Source organism: Lemur catta, chromosome 23 (assembly GCF_020740605.2).
Source record: "Lemur catta isolate mLemCat1 chromosome 23, mLemCat1.pri, whole genome shotgun sequence".
NCBI classification, from domain to species: domain Eukaryota; kingdom Metazoa; phylum Chordata; class Mammalia; order Primates; family Lemuridae; genus Lemur; species Lemur catta.
Window position 1 is genome coordinate 6,446,129 of NC_059150.1, and position 16,279 is coordinate 6,462,407.

Consider the following 16,279-nt stretch of genomic DNA (forward strand, 5'->3'; position numbering starts at 1 on the left):
GAAAACTAAGCCCACGGAAGAGGGAGGTCAGAGGAACTGCCCGGCAAGGGGCTCCCGCAGGGCATCACTCTGGGGCAGACAGCTCCCCCGGGCACCCTCTGGGCTCTAGGAGGTTGGCTCTGCCCCTGCGGCCAGAGGTGAAACAGGACCTTCCCAAGGCATGCAGCAGAGAGCCCTGGAAGAGGAGCAGTCCCCAGAGGTTGTCCTGTCCTCTCCTTGTCATTATGCCGTCTCTTAGACAAGCTCCTAATTACTTATTAGAATCTATACAGGCCCAGATAGTAAATATTTTACGGGCTACACGGTCTCTGTCACAACTACTCAATTCTGTGCTTGTAGCACAAAAGCAGCCGTAGACGATACGTACATGCATGGGTGCTGCTGTGTTCAAATGAAACTTCGCATATGGACACTGCAATTTGAATTGCATACAATTTCCACGTATTATGAAATATTCTTCTTCTTTTGATTTTTTTCAACCACTTGAAAAATGGAAAAACCATTCATTACTCACGGGCCATACAGACACCGGCAGGGGCCTGGGTTTGGCCCACGGTCGTGCTTTTCTGTCTATCCCTCCATCGGGCTGGGGCCTCCTAGGTCAGCCTCCTTAAATGCAAAGCGTGATAAAGTTGATTAAAGGAAAGGAGACAAGATTAGTGCATAACACCACCAAGGCTCTATTTTACTATCTTTGGATAACCACGTGGATTATTTTTAATCCATATCTATTTTGTGCTTTCATGTAATTCTCTCATCCTCACCACAATCTTATGAAGCCAAGTGGTAGCATTTCTGTTCTACAGATCAGAAAAATTAAATTCTAAGAAGTAAAGCAACTTGCCTGAGGTCGCACAGCTAACAACGGCAAAGCTGGGATGCAAACCTGTACTTGGTGTTTCCCCATGCTTGGTTTTCTAGTCTCCGAGCCCAGTGTTCTGCCCACATATGGGCCTTTCCCAGTCTCACCTCGAGCTCAGGGGCATTCATTTATCACCCAACAAGATGTTTGTTAAGCCCCTAGATCCTGGGGGAGGGGGGACACTCCGGTAAACAGGAAAGGCAAGGTCCCTACTGCCTTGGATTCCTTACTTGGAACAATAGGGAAATTGCAGACTCACAACTAAATAATTTCAGATGGCTACAAAGGAAGCAAAACAAGATGATGAGTTAGAGGGCTAGGGGGCTGGGGTCAGAGACGGAGGGCCCTCTAAGGGGGTGACATTTGAGCTGCACCTGGGGATTAAGGAAGAACCTGCCCCAGGAGGATCTGAGAGGAAAGCACTAGGAGGGCAGCACAGCAAATGCAAAGGCCCTGAGGTGGGCCTAGCCTGCAGGGCAAGTGAGTGCCAGGAAGAAAGCAGGCCAGAGCAAGACAGGGGGGCAGAAATGGGGTCCCATAAGTGGGCAGAATCCAGACTATGTGAATTTCATTCTCTGGCAACAGGACGATATCAGAAAGAGTCAAGCAGAGGAGTGACACAATATCATTTACATTTTTAAAGATTGCTTTGGGAGGTATGGATTTAGCAGGGACTAATAAATCCAGCGAAAAAGTTATGACGTGCACCAAGAAGTTTGGAACAGAACAGGAAATGTGCTGTGACCACTAGCCAGGTGGGGAGGGCCCTGAAGGGAGGGGGGCGATCTTTTGACTGGCCTCATCTGTCTCCATCTTCCTCCTGCTGGCTCCCCTGCCCCACCCCTACACTTGAGGAGGCAAGACCAGAGGCCCAAGGGGCGATGGGAGAGAGAACTGGCAGAGGGAAGGGACTGTGCATTCGGGAGGGCAGTGGCCTGTTGCCCTGGCCACCACCGCCATTGGCTTCAAAGGCCAGGGGCTCCTGTGGGGACCCGGAGGCAGTCAGGAGCTGGGAGGTGCCAGAGGCAGGAAGAGTAGGTGAGACCAGGTACAGAGTCAAGAGCCTGTGATCCCCTTCTCTTCCAGAAAGACCCGAAAGGGAGATAACCCTTGTTCAAAAGAAATGAGAGTGGGAACAAGGAAAGGAGGGTTCTTTCTCCCTTTGCAGGAGCCTGGGCCTGGGGACAGTCCCATGATGGTTTCAAAAGGTTAAGAAGCATCTTTGTCAGATCAAAGGCAGCCCTCGGAGGAGGGCTGTGCAGGGCCAGCCACTTTCTAGAAGGCAGTGGAAGCACCGAGGACTTTGGCCACTTGGGGTTTGGAATCTGAAAGGAGCGTGGTTTGGTGCACAGTTTGCACGTTCTTGAGCAGGGGGAGCCTTCCGTCCAGCATGCCCCAGTAGCCGTTGCAAAGAGGGAGGCCCGCCGCCCACCTCAGGCCTTTAGTAAAGCAAGGAGAAGCTCCTCTTGAACGTAGTGTGGAGTACCCAGCCGAGTGGTAGCTGAACCAGTGACCCCTTGGGGCCAAAACCCATTTGGGAATTCCTGCTCAGCTTTGAGGCAAGCCCTGTGCTCCAGAGAGGCGGCCTGCATCTCATCAGCCCACTTCGGAGTCCAGCTCCCACCTGAGTCCAGTCTGCCCTCCCTGTGGCTCGTGTGTCCCTCTGCAGCCTTCCTTTAAGCTACGCTTCTTCCCAGAGGTCGTTCCTGATTAGCCAGCCCCAGGGCTATTACTTCTGCACTTCCTCTTAGGGAGGGGAAGGAGAAAGGGAACTAACGTTTATTCAGGGAATACGGTGAGTCAAGAGTTTATATACACTATTTTATGTATTCCTTATGACTCAGGAGAAAGATACTGCCTTCATTTTACAGATTAGGAAATGAGTCTCAGTGAGATTAAGTGCCTCACCCAGAACACACAGCTAAAAGTGATGGAGACAGGATTTGAATCAGGTGTGTTCCCAGAGCTGCGGTTCCCGTCATTATCAGAGCGGCATCAGCATTCCTGTGACATCCTTGTATGGGATTCCACACACTTGCACACGCTACTTGTCAACTGTCATTCTCTTTCACCTGTATATTGTTTTTGGACTTTTTTTTAGAGACGGGGTCATGCTCTGTCGCCCAGGCTGAAGTGCAGTGGTGTGATCATGGCTCACTGCAGTCTCAAACTCCCAATCCTCCCGCCTCAGCCACCCCAGTAGCTGGGACTACAGGTGTGTGACATATGCCTGGCTGGTTTTTTTTTTTTTTTTTTTGAGCTGGGGTTTCACTATGTTGTCCAGGCTGGTCTTGAACTCCTGGTATCAAGTGATCCTCCTGCCTCAACCTCCCAAAGCCCTGGGATTACAAGTGTGAGCCACTGCACCTGGCCTCTTTCACTTGTATATTGAACTCCACCTTGTGTTCCCTATAGATAATTTTGCCCTCCTGTGGTCCTAATGTCTTAATGCCACTGATGACCATGTGCCCTCTGAGCAATCCTTTCTTCAGACTGAGCCTTGAGTGTGCCAGGATGGCCGAGTGGTCTAAGGCGCTGTGTTCAGACCGAGCCTTGGTTTTGTTTTGTTGTTCCCTGTGACTACCATCATCCACCATCATTCTTGCTTTCTCCCTACCCCCACCTGGACCGAAGTGCTGGAGCAGATTGTCCTCAGGTGTCACCCAGAAGCATTTACTGAGGATCTATGTGCCCAGCACGATGCTGTCAGTAGATAGAAAAACACTGAAAACTTGATGTTCACAGAAACCTGTACCCGACTGTCCACAGCAGCCTCATCTGTATAGCCCTAAACTGAAAACAACCCAGACGTCCTTCGACAGGCGAGTGGTAAAACAAACTCTGCTATTAACCTACGACGGATTATTACTCAGCAGTAAAAATGACCAAACCATTGCATGCAGTAAGCTGGACGAGCCTGCAGGGAATGACACTGGGAAAAAGCCAATCCCCCAAAGTCACATGCCATAGTGTTCCCTTTATATAACATTTTTGAACTAGAACTTTAGAAATGGAGGGCAGACTAGTGGTTTCCAGGGACTAAGTAAGGGACGGGGCCTGAGAGGGAGGGGGTGTGTTACCAAAGCGCAGCATGAGGGTCCTTGCAGTGTGGACGCTGTTCAGAACCTGGACGCTCCAACATGCACGTGTGATAAAATCCTGTAGAACTGAATAGACACACGCATGAGTACAAGTAGAACGGGAAAGCTGAGTAAGATTGGTGGATTGTATTGGCATCGATACTCTAGTTGTGCTATTATACCACAGTTTTGCAAAATGTTATCATTGGGGGAAGCTGGGCAAAGTGTACAAGGATCTTTCTGTATTATTTCTTATAACTGCATGCGAATCTACAGTATTCTCAATAAAAATTTCAATTAAAGAAAAAAGCCGTTAGAAGTCTTCTGCCTGGAAGAGTTTACAGTCTCTACTCTGTTCCTGTTGTTTCTTTTATCTAGCTGAATGGTGTGTAATAAACGACTGTCCTGATGTTCCTCAGGGAAGAAATTACCAAATGATCAGTTAAGGACCATAAAATCAGCTTAATCTTCACTCCTCTTCCTGATTTTCCCAATCCCAGTCTCCTCAACTTTGGTATTTTTTTTAAGAGATGGGGTCTCGCTCTGTCTCCCAGGCTGGAGTGCAGTGGCACGATCATAGCCCACTGCAGCCTGGAACTTCTAGGCGCAAGAAATCCTGATCCTCCCAACCTCCCAAAGTGCTGGGATTACAGGTGTGAGCCGCCATGCCGTGCATGGCGCATTTTATTTTCTTAAAGGAGAATTGGGAGGTGGAAGGCACTTGGAACCTTCAGGATCAGAGAGAAGTGAAAGAGAAACAGCCGGAGAGGCTGAGGTTTTCTCCTGTGTGGTCCCACGTTGCCCTGGCTCGCAGCTGACCCGATTCCATCTCGCTGTAGGGACTGAACAGGCTGCAGAACTGCGGTGAGCCCCTCCCTCCCTCCCTCCCTCCCTCTCTCTCTCTCAATGGAAAGAGGAAAGGTGCCTGTAACCTTCACATCCCGGAATCTGCTCCAAGAGTAACCTCTCTAGGGAAGCAGCAGCCCAGCTGTTTCCTGCCCCCATAACTGCTCCCTCCCATCCCCCTCACCTGTAGTCCCCAAGTGACTGTTTTCTAAAACCACCTCCCGAGGACCGTTCTGACAGAGGGAGGCTCTGCAGGGGAAGGAAGATCTCCAAGCCCGGTCCTGGGACTTTGGCCAATGTCCCCAGCCTCCCCACTGTGACACACCCCCCTCAGGCTTGAAGCAGCCGGCTACGTCCCCAGCAGCTGTACACAGCAGGGGTGGGGGACAGCCACACTCCTCCTTACTCCCAGGCAGCAGCTGAGGGGCCGTCAATAAAAAACTTGACTTCGTCAGGGGCCTTTTGGTCACCCAGCTTGTATCCACCACCCAATCTCATCCTTTGCTTGGATTTCCTCCCCGCGTCCCCGTCTGGGCGTTGCCTAGTGGCAGGTTTGGGGCCCCTGCTGGCAGAAGGAGACAGCCCCGTCTCCAGGTGGGCTGGGCACCCCTGCCGAGGGCAGAGCAGGCAAGAAGCAGCAGCTGCTTCCTTTCCTGGCCTTCTCATGATACCCAGGAAGAGGGGGCACCCGGGACTTGGGTTTCCCAGCTCAGCTGAGAAACTATTTCCTTTCATTAAAGAGGCATGTAATTAGCCCGGGGCAATGGGAGGATCCCGGAGAGTGAACACATCCTTTGGTATGTTGACAAGCACTGGGCTCCAGAGACGTGAGAAGCCTCTTTCTGGCCCCCAACCATCCGCAACACACAAATATTCTGTACTCTGCCTCTCGCATACGCATGCACAGGCCACACACGCACAAGAAACACGAGGTGCCCTAGGGTACACGGGATGCCCTTCCCATCTTGGGGCCTTAGGAGCGCTCTGCGGCAGAAGGCAGGCAGGTGCAAGGCCAGCCCAGCCCCAGCCAAGCCTGAGTTCTGCAGTGGCTGTCCCCCTCCTCCTGATCTTCTCTCCCTGGCTGTCCCCCTCCTCCTGATCTTCTCTCCCTGGCTGTCTCCCCTCCTCCTGATCTTCTCTCCCTGGCTGTCTCCCCTCCTCCTGATCTTCTCTCCCTGGCTGTGCCCCCTCCTCCTGATCGTCTCTCCCTGGCTGTCCCCCCTCCTCCTGATCTTCTCCCCCTGCTTCAAAGCCCAGCGCTGGAGCTCTGCAAGGGCTGCAGCGGCCCAGGGGAAGAAGCAGACGGCTCCATCAGAGCTTCTGTAAGCTGGGCAGGGCGAGTGGAGCCGGAGGGTTGGGCTTCTTCAGGTACAGCTGGTTTTATTCCCTGGCTCTCAGATAAGACCCACGGAACAAAAAGCTTAGAACCAAATCACTAGGAAAAACATTGTAGGAAACATTTAGCTCTGCAGTTCTCAGCTGGAGACAATTTTTCCCCCTGGGGGGACATTTGGCTGGAGACTTTTCTGTTCTTTTCTTTTGAGGAGATGGTCTCTGGCAACCAGGCTGGGCTGCAGTGGCATCATCATAGCTCACCGCAGCTTGGATTCCTAGACTCAAGAGATGCTCCAGCCTCAGCCTCCCTAGTGGCTGTAGCTGAGACTACAGGCACACACCACCACACACTGCTAATTTTTATTTTTATTTTATTTTATTTATTTTTTTAAGCCTCTATAATCACAGGAATGCACTGCTAATTTTTTCTAAAAATTTTTTTTTAGAGATGTCTCCTTATGTTGAACATTGTCACAAGGCAGGCTTGGCCTGTGCCCTTCCTGAATGTCAGGGTGTGCCAACAGAGACCTGTCTGGCTCCATCAGCAAATATCAAAATGTACATAAGAAGCATGTTGTTTGCCAGGCTGGTCTCGAACTCCTGGCTTTAAGCAAGCCTCCTGCCTCAGTCTCCCCAAGTGCTGGGATTATAAGTGTGAGCCACTGTGCCTGGCCAGGAGACATTTTTGATGATCGCAACTGGGACAGAGGGTGCTATCAGCATCTGGTGGGTAGAGGACAGGGATGCCACCAAGCATTCTACCGTCCCCAGGACAGCCCCTCATCACAAAGAATCATCTGATCCAAAATGTCAATTAGTTCTAAGGTGCAGAAATCCTGATTTAGATAAACCAACACATCTCTGACTCTTTGGCATCAAAATTTTTCCTCTCTCCCCCTTAAAGGAAAAAAAAGAAAATGCACAAAACTGCCTACTTAACCCAATAGCACTTCCTGGTTGCTTTGGGTCAACTTTTCTTCTCTCAAAGAAAAATATGAAAGCAAAACTACCTACTAATAAGAAATTTGTCCTCATTCCCCAAAGACCTGTCCCCTCTGTTCCCCACTTGTCTCTCCCCATCCCCACCCAGTCTCGTTGTGGGGAGGGGGCTCCCTGCAACTGCCTCAGGTGCCAGGCATCCCCAAATCAAGCACTTTGCACAAGGCAGGGTGGGGGCTATTTGGAGAGATAGCTGTCTATGGTTTTATCTTCTTCCCTTTATTATAAGAAGGAACAATAAAATAGAAACATTCGTATGGAGGGAAAAAAAGAAATTTGTTCTCAAACTAGCTGGCATTTCAGCTTTCATTCCCTTCTGTAGTGACACATTAAGGAGAATCATATCCAAATAATAAGACAATATATCCTGTAAGTAAAGAGCACAGCCCTGCCTAGCTGGTCACCGTTGCTTATTCTGAAAGTTTGCACTGTGCAAATAGCGTGGCAGCTAGGCCGAAGGGGAGGGGTCTCGAGGCCAGCATGGTGCAAGGTTCCTCTTCAGACCCCAGCATCCACCATTTCCCTTCGGAATGGTGGGCACAGGACCACCCCCAGCCATGAGCAACTTGAGTTCCTAGAGGGAGGTACTACCCTGTGGTCCTTTCCTTGCTGCTTCAGGTTTCTGGTTCACTTTCCACTCACCACAAGCTCTTCCCACCCTCCCCACAAGACTCAGACCCCACAGCTCTACTAGGCTGACAATCAGTCTGTCCACCTAGGTGTGGAGGTCAATTCCAGCCTCCCCCCACACTCTGCCGGGGGAGGAGGCTTGCTAAAAGCTGGACTGATGGGAACTATCCAGTGTGGCCTCTATGTCTTCCTCTGGCAAAGGCTCAGACAGACTCAAGTCATCTGCTCCAAGGGAGCAAGAGAAAAGGAATAAGAGACCCATGTGGGATTATTCTATATCTCACCGCCTGCTACCTTCCCCTACCTCCTTTTTAGAATCCACTGTAGCATTAGAGAGAGAGAGGGCTAAGTGGGATCTCACACCACTCCCAACCCATCCCTGCCCCTCAGCCCTTATGATGGTCCCATTTCCTAGGCAGAGCTCCCTTATTCAACGTTTCACAAGGGATACTCGTTACCCACAGTTGCCATCATGCACCAGCACCCAGCACCCACCACCTACCCAGGGAGATCTGACCAGCCAAGAGAACATTGTCACAAGGCAGGCTTGGCCTGTGCCCTTCCTGAATGTCAGGGCATGCCAGCAGAGACCTGTCCGGCTCCATCTGCAAGTATCAAAATGTACATAAGAAGCATGTTGTTTGCCAGATAGTTCACATAACCAGCACAAACAAACAGACAGTGTTTGAAGCAAGGCACACAAGGAAGCACAGGGGGAGGCAGTCAGGAACGCTGAGATTTGTTGGCTGTGTGATTCCCAAGCCTCCCTCCCTTCCCCTTATTTACCTAGATTGCACCATCACCCACCCTCAGGAGAAAGCACAATCAGAGAAAGGTACTAGTAACTTCCCTCTGCAACAAGAATGAAAGGCCCTGTGGTTCAGCAGCCAAGGCAGCTCCTTGTTGCTGCTATTGATGCATCATTAACGTCTCATCCCCCGGGGGACATATGTTACTGTGAGGCCTTTTGCTAGACAGTTTCACATGTGATCCTTACAACCCCAAGAAGTAGATGTTAGTGACCTAGTTAAGTCTCAGAAACTGAGACTCCGGAGGTTAAGTATCTTGCCAAGGACCCAGATGGTTAGTGGAGAACCAGAACTCGGACATAGGTCCCTGACTTTCTGTCTAGAGTTTTTCCCACTCTCTCTCTCTTTTCATCTATCTTTGGTCAATTCACTGTTCCTCGATGCTTCTGCTAGAGGCTGGATATTCTGGGAAGCAAGTGAACGGAACCAAAATGCAATTGATCAGTGTTGATCTTAGTCAATAAAAAGGTTGCAGAGTGGTATGGCTGCCAGGCTGTGTTTAACCATCTCTAGACCTGTTTCTTCCTCTGTAAATTGGGGATAGTAATCTTACCTGTACCTCATGGGACTGTGGTGAGGATTTAATGATACAAGCAAGGCATGATAAGTGCTTAAGACGATGTCCTGAACATATAATAGGAAGCCCTCAATAGACAAAAGCTACTGTTATTATTAGTTCTAAGACAGTGTTAGAAGAAGTAAAAGTTAAAAGCCAAAATGAGTGGTCCAGGGTGGGATGCAGATTAATAAAGGATGTTACTATGTATGTTCTCTCTGGTCCTCTCTTGAACATGAATATCTGTGATTTGTCAAAGACATTTTCAGGGTCCAGAAAGAGAACGAAAAAGAAAACCCAAGGCCTGAATCTGTAGGAAGTCCAATAGCAGCCAGGATTCTTAAGTCACAGGATAGAAAACAGGTGCCAGAGGAGGTAAATGACAGTGGGATTCATCAAAGAGAGACGCGTCAGTCCTATCTCTGCTGACTCCAACCGAGGGAAGAAACATCCAAGAATGAAGACAATTATTTCCAGGCAAGGCAAAGAGGATGCGACTATAGGATTTAGTTTATGCTGTTAAAACAAACCCAAATGGTACAAAAACTGGTCTCTCTCAATAACATCACTCAGGCCACGTTGCCTTTTCCAATAAGAACAGGATAAGGGTTAGCCCAGCTGATCCTTTGGCATGATTTAAACTAGCAGTAGTTGTCAAACTTTTGTGTACATCAGAATTATCTGGAGGGCTTGTTAAGTCAAAACTGCTAGGCCCTATCTCCCGATTTAATAGATCTGAGGTGGGGCCCAAGATTTTGCAATTTGAACGAGTTCCCAGCTGATGGTCCATGGACCACATTTTGAGAACCACTGATTTTAAGCATTTTTCTATGAACAGTCAAAGAATATTAAATAGCAGAATTCTTTTTTTTTTTTTTGAGATAGGCTTTCACTGTGTTGCCTGGGCTAGAGAGCAGTAGTGACATCAGAGCTCACTGCAACCTCATACGCCTGGGCTCAAGGGATCCTCCTGGCTCAGCTTTCCAAGTAGCTGGGACTACAGGAGTGTGCCACCACACCCGACTAATTTTTTTTATTTTTTTGTAGAGATGAGGTCTCACTTTGCTGCCTCAAACCCCTGGCCTCAAGCAATCCTCCCTTCTCGGCCTCTCCAAGTGCTAGGATTACAGGTGTGAGCCTTGGCACCTGGCCTAAATTGCAGAATTTTTAATACTTTGATTTCAGTGCATATAACCGTCACATTTACTTATTAGCCTCTCTCTTGTGTCACATTGATTAGAAAATGAAGATGTGTATTCTCAACTAAGAATTTTATACAAACAACAGAAAAAAACCCAGACCCCAAAACAAAGAAATCTCTTTTGAATGTCTAACTTACATAAAAAGACCTGACTTAGCTGGTCAAGTGGGCAGAGAAAGGCGGCTCAGGAAGCAGAGCCCCTGGTTTCTCACTCCAGTCCTTCACACTGGATGCTTTCCTGCCGAGAATCTGCCTTGGGTACGTGTGTTTCTCTCTGACCAAGCTCGCATTCGGACTCTAGGATGCTATGAAAGCTAAGCCTCGAGGAAGAATGCTACCCTAGTTTTCAGTTAAGTTTTCTTAATACCATACTCCTAAGAGGGGGCGAAAAATCCAGTTCTCACGATCTTAAATGCTGACACTTGTCCAAAATGCCTAATGAGGGGGAAGCAAGTGTCATGCATGTTAACGGAACTCAGTGATAGCAACTGGGTTGAGACAAGTGAAAATTTTACTAAAGCCAAATGACCAGTTCTATCTCTTTCAGCAAGATAACATGACAAGAGGAACTTTAGATTTCTAGGAGTTATCTTATCTATCCAAGAAGCACAAATGATGTTCTTAACAATCTGACAGAAGAGGGCATTACAAGATAACAGGCTCCTGACCAAAATTTTGTTATTTATACAGTCTGTTACTCAACGTTCATAAATCAAACTTTTTTTCTAAAGGCATCTTCACTATGTTGAAATTGGGTCTTTCTTCCTAAAGATTTAAGAGAATTTGTAGGGGAGAATGGATGTGTTCCTGGGGTTCAGTTGCCAAAATGCTATTAGTCTACAAAAGCGTCTCCAGATAAGGCCCCCACCAAAGGCATTCTAGTGAGGCTTCAGTATTGTGAGAACACAGGGTGTCACATTTCATCAGTAAAACAGTTCAGCTGAGCCCCTTTCTGTCCCTGATCATGGCTTTATAGATTTTTTCTTTTTTTTTTTTTGAGACAGAGTCTCGCTCTGTTGCCCAGGCTAGAGGGCCATGGCGTCAGCCTAGCTCACAGCAACCTCAAACTCCTGGGCTCAAGGGATCCTCCTGCCTCAGCCTCCCGATAGCTGGGACTACAGGCATGCGTCACCATGCCCGGCTACATGGCTTTAATAGTTTCATGGCTTCTTTTCTGATATTAAACTTGAAAGACCAAGGACACAAAAATATGGCAATTTTATATACAGAAAAAAGCCTTCTGATAAGTATTTCTAGTCAGTTTTCCAGTCCAAATGAATGTTCTCTCACTTGTAATATACACCCCATAACTAGGAATGCAGTTCGAAACCATCTAATAAAATTCTTTTTTCCTATGAGAAGCTGGGGAAACATTCAAACTCTCATCAACAGTTCTGTGTACATACACTAGAAAAAAACTTTTACTATGCTGTTTTATGATTGGTCTCACAAAAAAAAAAAAAAGAAAAGAAAAAAACTTTTACTAATGCAGGTGACTTGGGAGCTACTGTCACTCTCCCCTTCCCTTTAAAACCACCCTATATTGTGGGCTGGTTAAAGTTTACCTTTTTGCAAGAGTGTTCTAAGTAATAAATAACTCATTTGTACTTAAGACACACAGCTAAAAGGATTTCAGTTTTGCAGGAATGAGGATTTTGCAGCCATGTACCTTGCCTGAAGTACATTGCTGCTTTTGTTTGAGGCCAGTTGGTCTGCAATGCCAACAGTAACCTCACTCACTCTCACAATGTCCCTTTGAAGCAGAGGAGAATCAGTCCCTTATTATTCCCCTTATATAAAAAGGAAAAGCACACAGGGTGAGGGGTGGGCAGGTAGGTGACCTGCCGAAGATCACCCTGTAAATAGATCTTTTGACTTCATCCACAGCCAGCCACAAAGCTTCTCCAAAGCAAGGAACCAGAAGAGGAAAGGTGAGCGGGAGTTCAAATAAAGCAAAGGACAGACTACTCAGGCTATAGTGAGCATTATGTGCTAGTCTCAACTCCGCGGTGTAACACCTGTGGCACCTTTTATACTATTCACACAAATTCCCTAGAATAATCCAGTTTTAAATATTTCATGCCTTAGTTCCTTAAACCGTAAAAATATCCTGGACATCCCAATATTCTGAGATCCAAACTGTGTATCAGAGACTGTTTTTCCTATTGACGTACAAGACAAAACATCTCATTACAGCACAGGTCCCAATGTTTGGGTTGGGATATAGTCACCATGACTTTCATTGTCAATGAATGTTGCTGACTAATTCAGAGGTGACCTGTAGAAAGAAGCAACAGGTGCTCTAGGAATTCCCATTTCCACCGTCAGGCATGATTAGCGTGTTCTCTCTTAGACTTAAATCTCCCAAAGAGAGAGAGGCATCTTCTTCTCAGTGACTGCCCAGTGCTGCTGACTTATAGAGAAGTGTATCCCATGAGCCAAATATTAGGTCTTATTGCTTCACTTGAGTGTGTGGGAAGAGAATGAGTAAAAGGAGGGCAAGAGAAGGAAGGACCTGCTTTGCTAATGTGCCAAGACTGGCCCATCGTATAAGGTCTAGGACAACAACCCCTTGCTTGAACTAGATACTGTGTATATCCTGTGTACCTGAAGTCATACCAGCATTCCCTACAATAGAGCTTTGGAATCTAAGCTCTGCATTGTACCAGGTTTACCAGGAAATGCTATTTATCTTGTACTCAGGCCAGTTGTATGGGTCTCTACAGAACAGCTGGTTCTCCATCCACCTCTAGGGCTACCTGGTTCATGTATAAACAATATATTTGCCTCAAAAACACTAACTCCATGGAAAGCAACTGTTCATTCACATGTGCAAAAAAAAAAAAAAAAAGAAAAGAAAAAAAAGGAGAAGGGAAAGAGAGATAGTGGTAAATTAGGTCAAAGGCAGGAGGAAAAGACAAGGGGAGCTTGGAGTTTGTAACTGAGACGTGGCATGCATTAGATATGAAGTTATGTTACTAAAGCCCCAGATTATGTTACAAGATCTAAATGGAATGCCAACTGAGTCTTTCTTGATTCCTAAAGACATTTAGTGCCTCATGAAAGAGCTTCACTGTATCATTATTTCTCACCAATTTAAGGGTAAAACCATACTTTTAAAATGCTTTGTGTTTTTATTTCATTAGGCTGAATTAATGAACTATGAGAGAACCAATTTACAGCTGCAGTGAGGATCGACTGTATGTTACTGTCTCTACACACTTTTTGGTAAGGACTAGCATTCCACAATCTATATTTTGTTAATTATATCACTATACATATTCAGTTCATTGTAGATGAGAATCACTTCTTACCACATAACCAATCAGCTAGAGTTACCAAATTGGTAGTTATTGTATCCTAAAATTTAGGCCATCATTTTTCTTGGATCAATGACTTTCTACCTCTTTCAGAGTCTGACTTGATCCATCCACGCTAATCTCTTGTAATCAGGAGAGCCCCGACTACACAAACACTATGTATTCCTGTTTCTACCCAGGATGGAAAAAGTGTAACTATTAAAAACATTGCATTGCATATCAGACAAGGAGGTAGTCTTACACATTCTAATAAAAGGGCTTGTGTGTGTGTGTGTGTGTGTGTGTGTGTATTAAACTTAATAGCTAAAATGTTACCAATAACAGTAATATATATGTGTACTCTTCCTTGATCTACTTGTTCCTTAAAGTTAGATTTCTAAACAAATCACTCTGGGTGCCAGTTTAGAGCTAAATCAAGGGAAACTATGATTTCCAACATTTTATGTTATATTTTAAGTTAATTATTTGCTTTACTACGATGGAAACTCTGGCTGTACCCTCTCACTTCCTCACCCTAGAGTTAACACAACATTTATTTCACAATATTTGTCCAGGACTTTACTACTGAAACAGGGGCATACCCATGAGTAATGCTGATTTCTCCTGATTTCTCCCAGCCAAAACATGTCAGAATGGAGACCTGTACAGTCTATTAATAGAGGAAAAGGGAAGCCTGCTATCAAGATAAAGGAACACAAGGTACCACGTTACCTTGAAAACAAGTCTCTACCTTGAAAACAAGTCTCGGTAATTCACTGTGTGAGAACACGTATCAGTCAGTGCTGCTTATGCAAGAAACAAGGCTTTTGAGCTGGAAGGCAATTTCAAAAGGCAACACCTGTTTCAAAATAGGGCCAAGAGTTCATAGCTGCATTTTGAAATCTCAATATACACTTTCATTCTGGGATGTTATCCACATAGGCTTGGGAGATGTAAAAAGGGAACAACGTAAGAGGACAGACATGCATAAATCAAGAGATCCTATTTTGCATTTAAAATCCAGAAAAGATTGCTGCTGCATATAGTAGGGTGTTAAGTGGGCACACTGACCACAGAACCTCTGTAACCCAAGTAGGTGGTACGGTGTCGTGATACAGTGGACTCTGAGCCCAGGGTTTTAGGGCAAGGCCAGGCTGCCCCTGCCAGTAACTGCTCTTGAGAAATGGTACTTGGCTTGCTACCTGGTCCCTGTGGGACGTGAATACCATGCACTCAGTGCACAGAGGCATCAATGAGAGTGTCCGGTGGTCTGTCACCTGAAATGCTAGGTAAGGCAAGTCCTAAGAGCACACGTGAACAGTATATCTAATTCTGTCACACTGAGACCTGTCCTATGACTTATGGAAGGAAAAAAAGATGCAAGTATTAGAGAACATGCTAGTATCAGCTAGAAGTAGACTGCTGTGCATCCTAGCCCCATTCAAGGTGATCTTAATGGGTGTGTAGGGCACAGTACCTACAACCGAGATGGGGGGAGCAAGCATTCCATTAAGTACATGGAGGGCAAACACTGCCCTCTACTGGCAGAGGGTAACTGCTACATAGCCAAGATGACTAATATTTTCCTCAATACAGTCACCATCTTGAGACATAATCAGAAAATAAAAGCTTTTAAATCATTTGAGGCTTTGTGTCTAGGGGTTAGAGGGATTTTCAAGCTAACTGCAGTATTTAATGAGAAATCTTCATATCTCATTGAAAAGAAGTTTCCAATTTTCCCCAGTAACTCATTGGACTGATTCAAGTATCACTGTTACATGGAGATGCTAAAGAACAGCAAAACGCTCAAGAGCTCAATCCCAGGAAGAAGGCTCCAGGGATCCATTTATGCAAGACAATGGGAGCTGACTTTAGAACTAACAGCTGTGACAACTGACAGCACACTGACCTCATTCAAACCCTTGCTGTACTACACACTGGCCACATCAGGTGTCACATCAGACCTCATCCTACCTGAACCAGGTCATTTTCTACAGTATTGGAGGAACAACACACATCTTGCCAATCTCACAGTTGTTGGGAAAATTAACGAGGTAATTAGTACTGTACAACAACTACAGTGTAGTACTGTAAACTAATGCTCAGGGATAGGAGTCAAGGTAGCTTCCAAACGTGTTTTACCTCTATGCATCCGTTTATCCACTTGATGGTGTTTGAAATCCTTTAAACCAGACTATATTTCTTCAGCATTGTCCTGAAACATAAAATTTGGAATGTCACCCATAAAATACCCAGAGATTATCAGGAAAAGTGGATGGTCAATGTTTTTTTCCTAAGTCAACTTTCACCTGAGACAACTATTAAGAAATAAATGTAAAGTTAGCTAGCCACTGACAGTTAACAGCATGCACAAAGCATTAAATTTCAAAGTCAAGGTGAGTTTGCATGTCAATTACAATATTTGAGTAAGCAAGTATGTAAACAAGGAGAAAAGCTGAAAACAAAAAAGCCCTAATAGCTACAATATTGGCCCAGTTCTAAAGAGGGATTTTGTACCATGTTTTCATGTAAGAAGTAACATTTAATTCAAAATTGTAGGATGGTTTAGTGTAGTTCTTATGAATATTTGCAACTGAATGCAAATGTTTTGCAAATATAAATACTTGTATTATATATGATTATGATTGTTGAAATGAACTTT

The 16,279-nt window shown here is 45.9% G+C and overlaps 1 long non-coding RNA gene across 1 annotated transcript; it reads right to left on the bottom strand.

Moving 5' to 3' along the window:
• Positions 1–462: 462 nt before the first annotated feature.
• On the bottom strand, positions 463–15,864 carry LOC123627113. The gene is made up of 3 exons (XR_006731142.1): positions 15,760–15,864; positions 3,943–4,029; positions 463–609 (listed from the first exon to the last, which is right to left on the bottom strand). It is a non-coding gene; the product is annotated as an uncharacterized LOC123627113 (long non-coding RNA).
• Between the last annotated feature and the right edge of the window lie 415 nt (positions 15,865–16,279).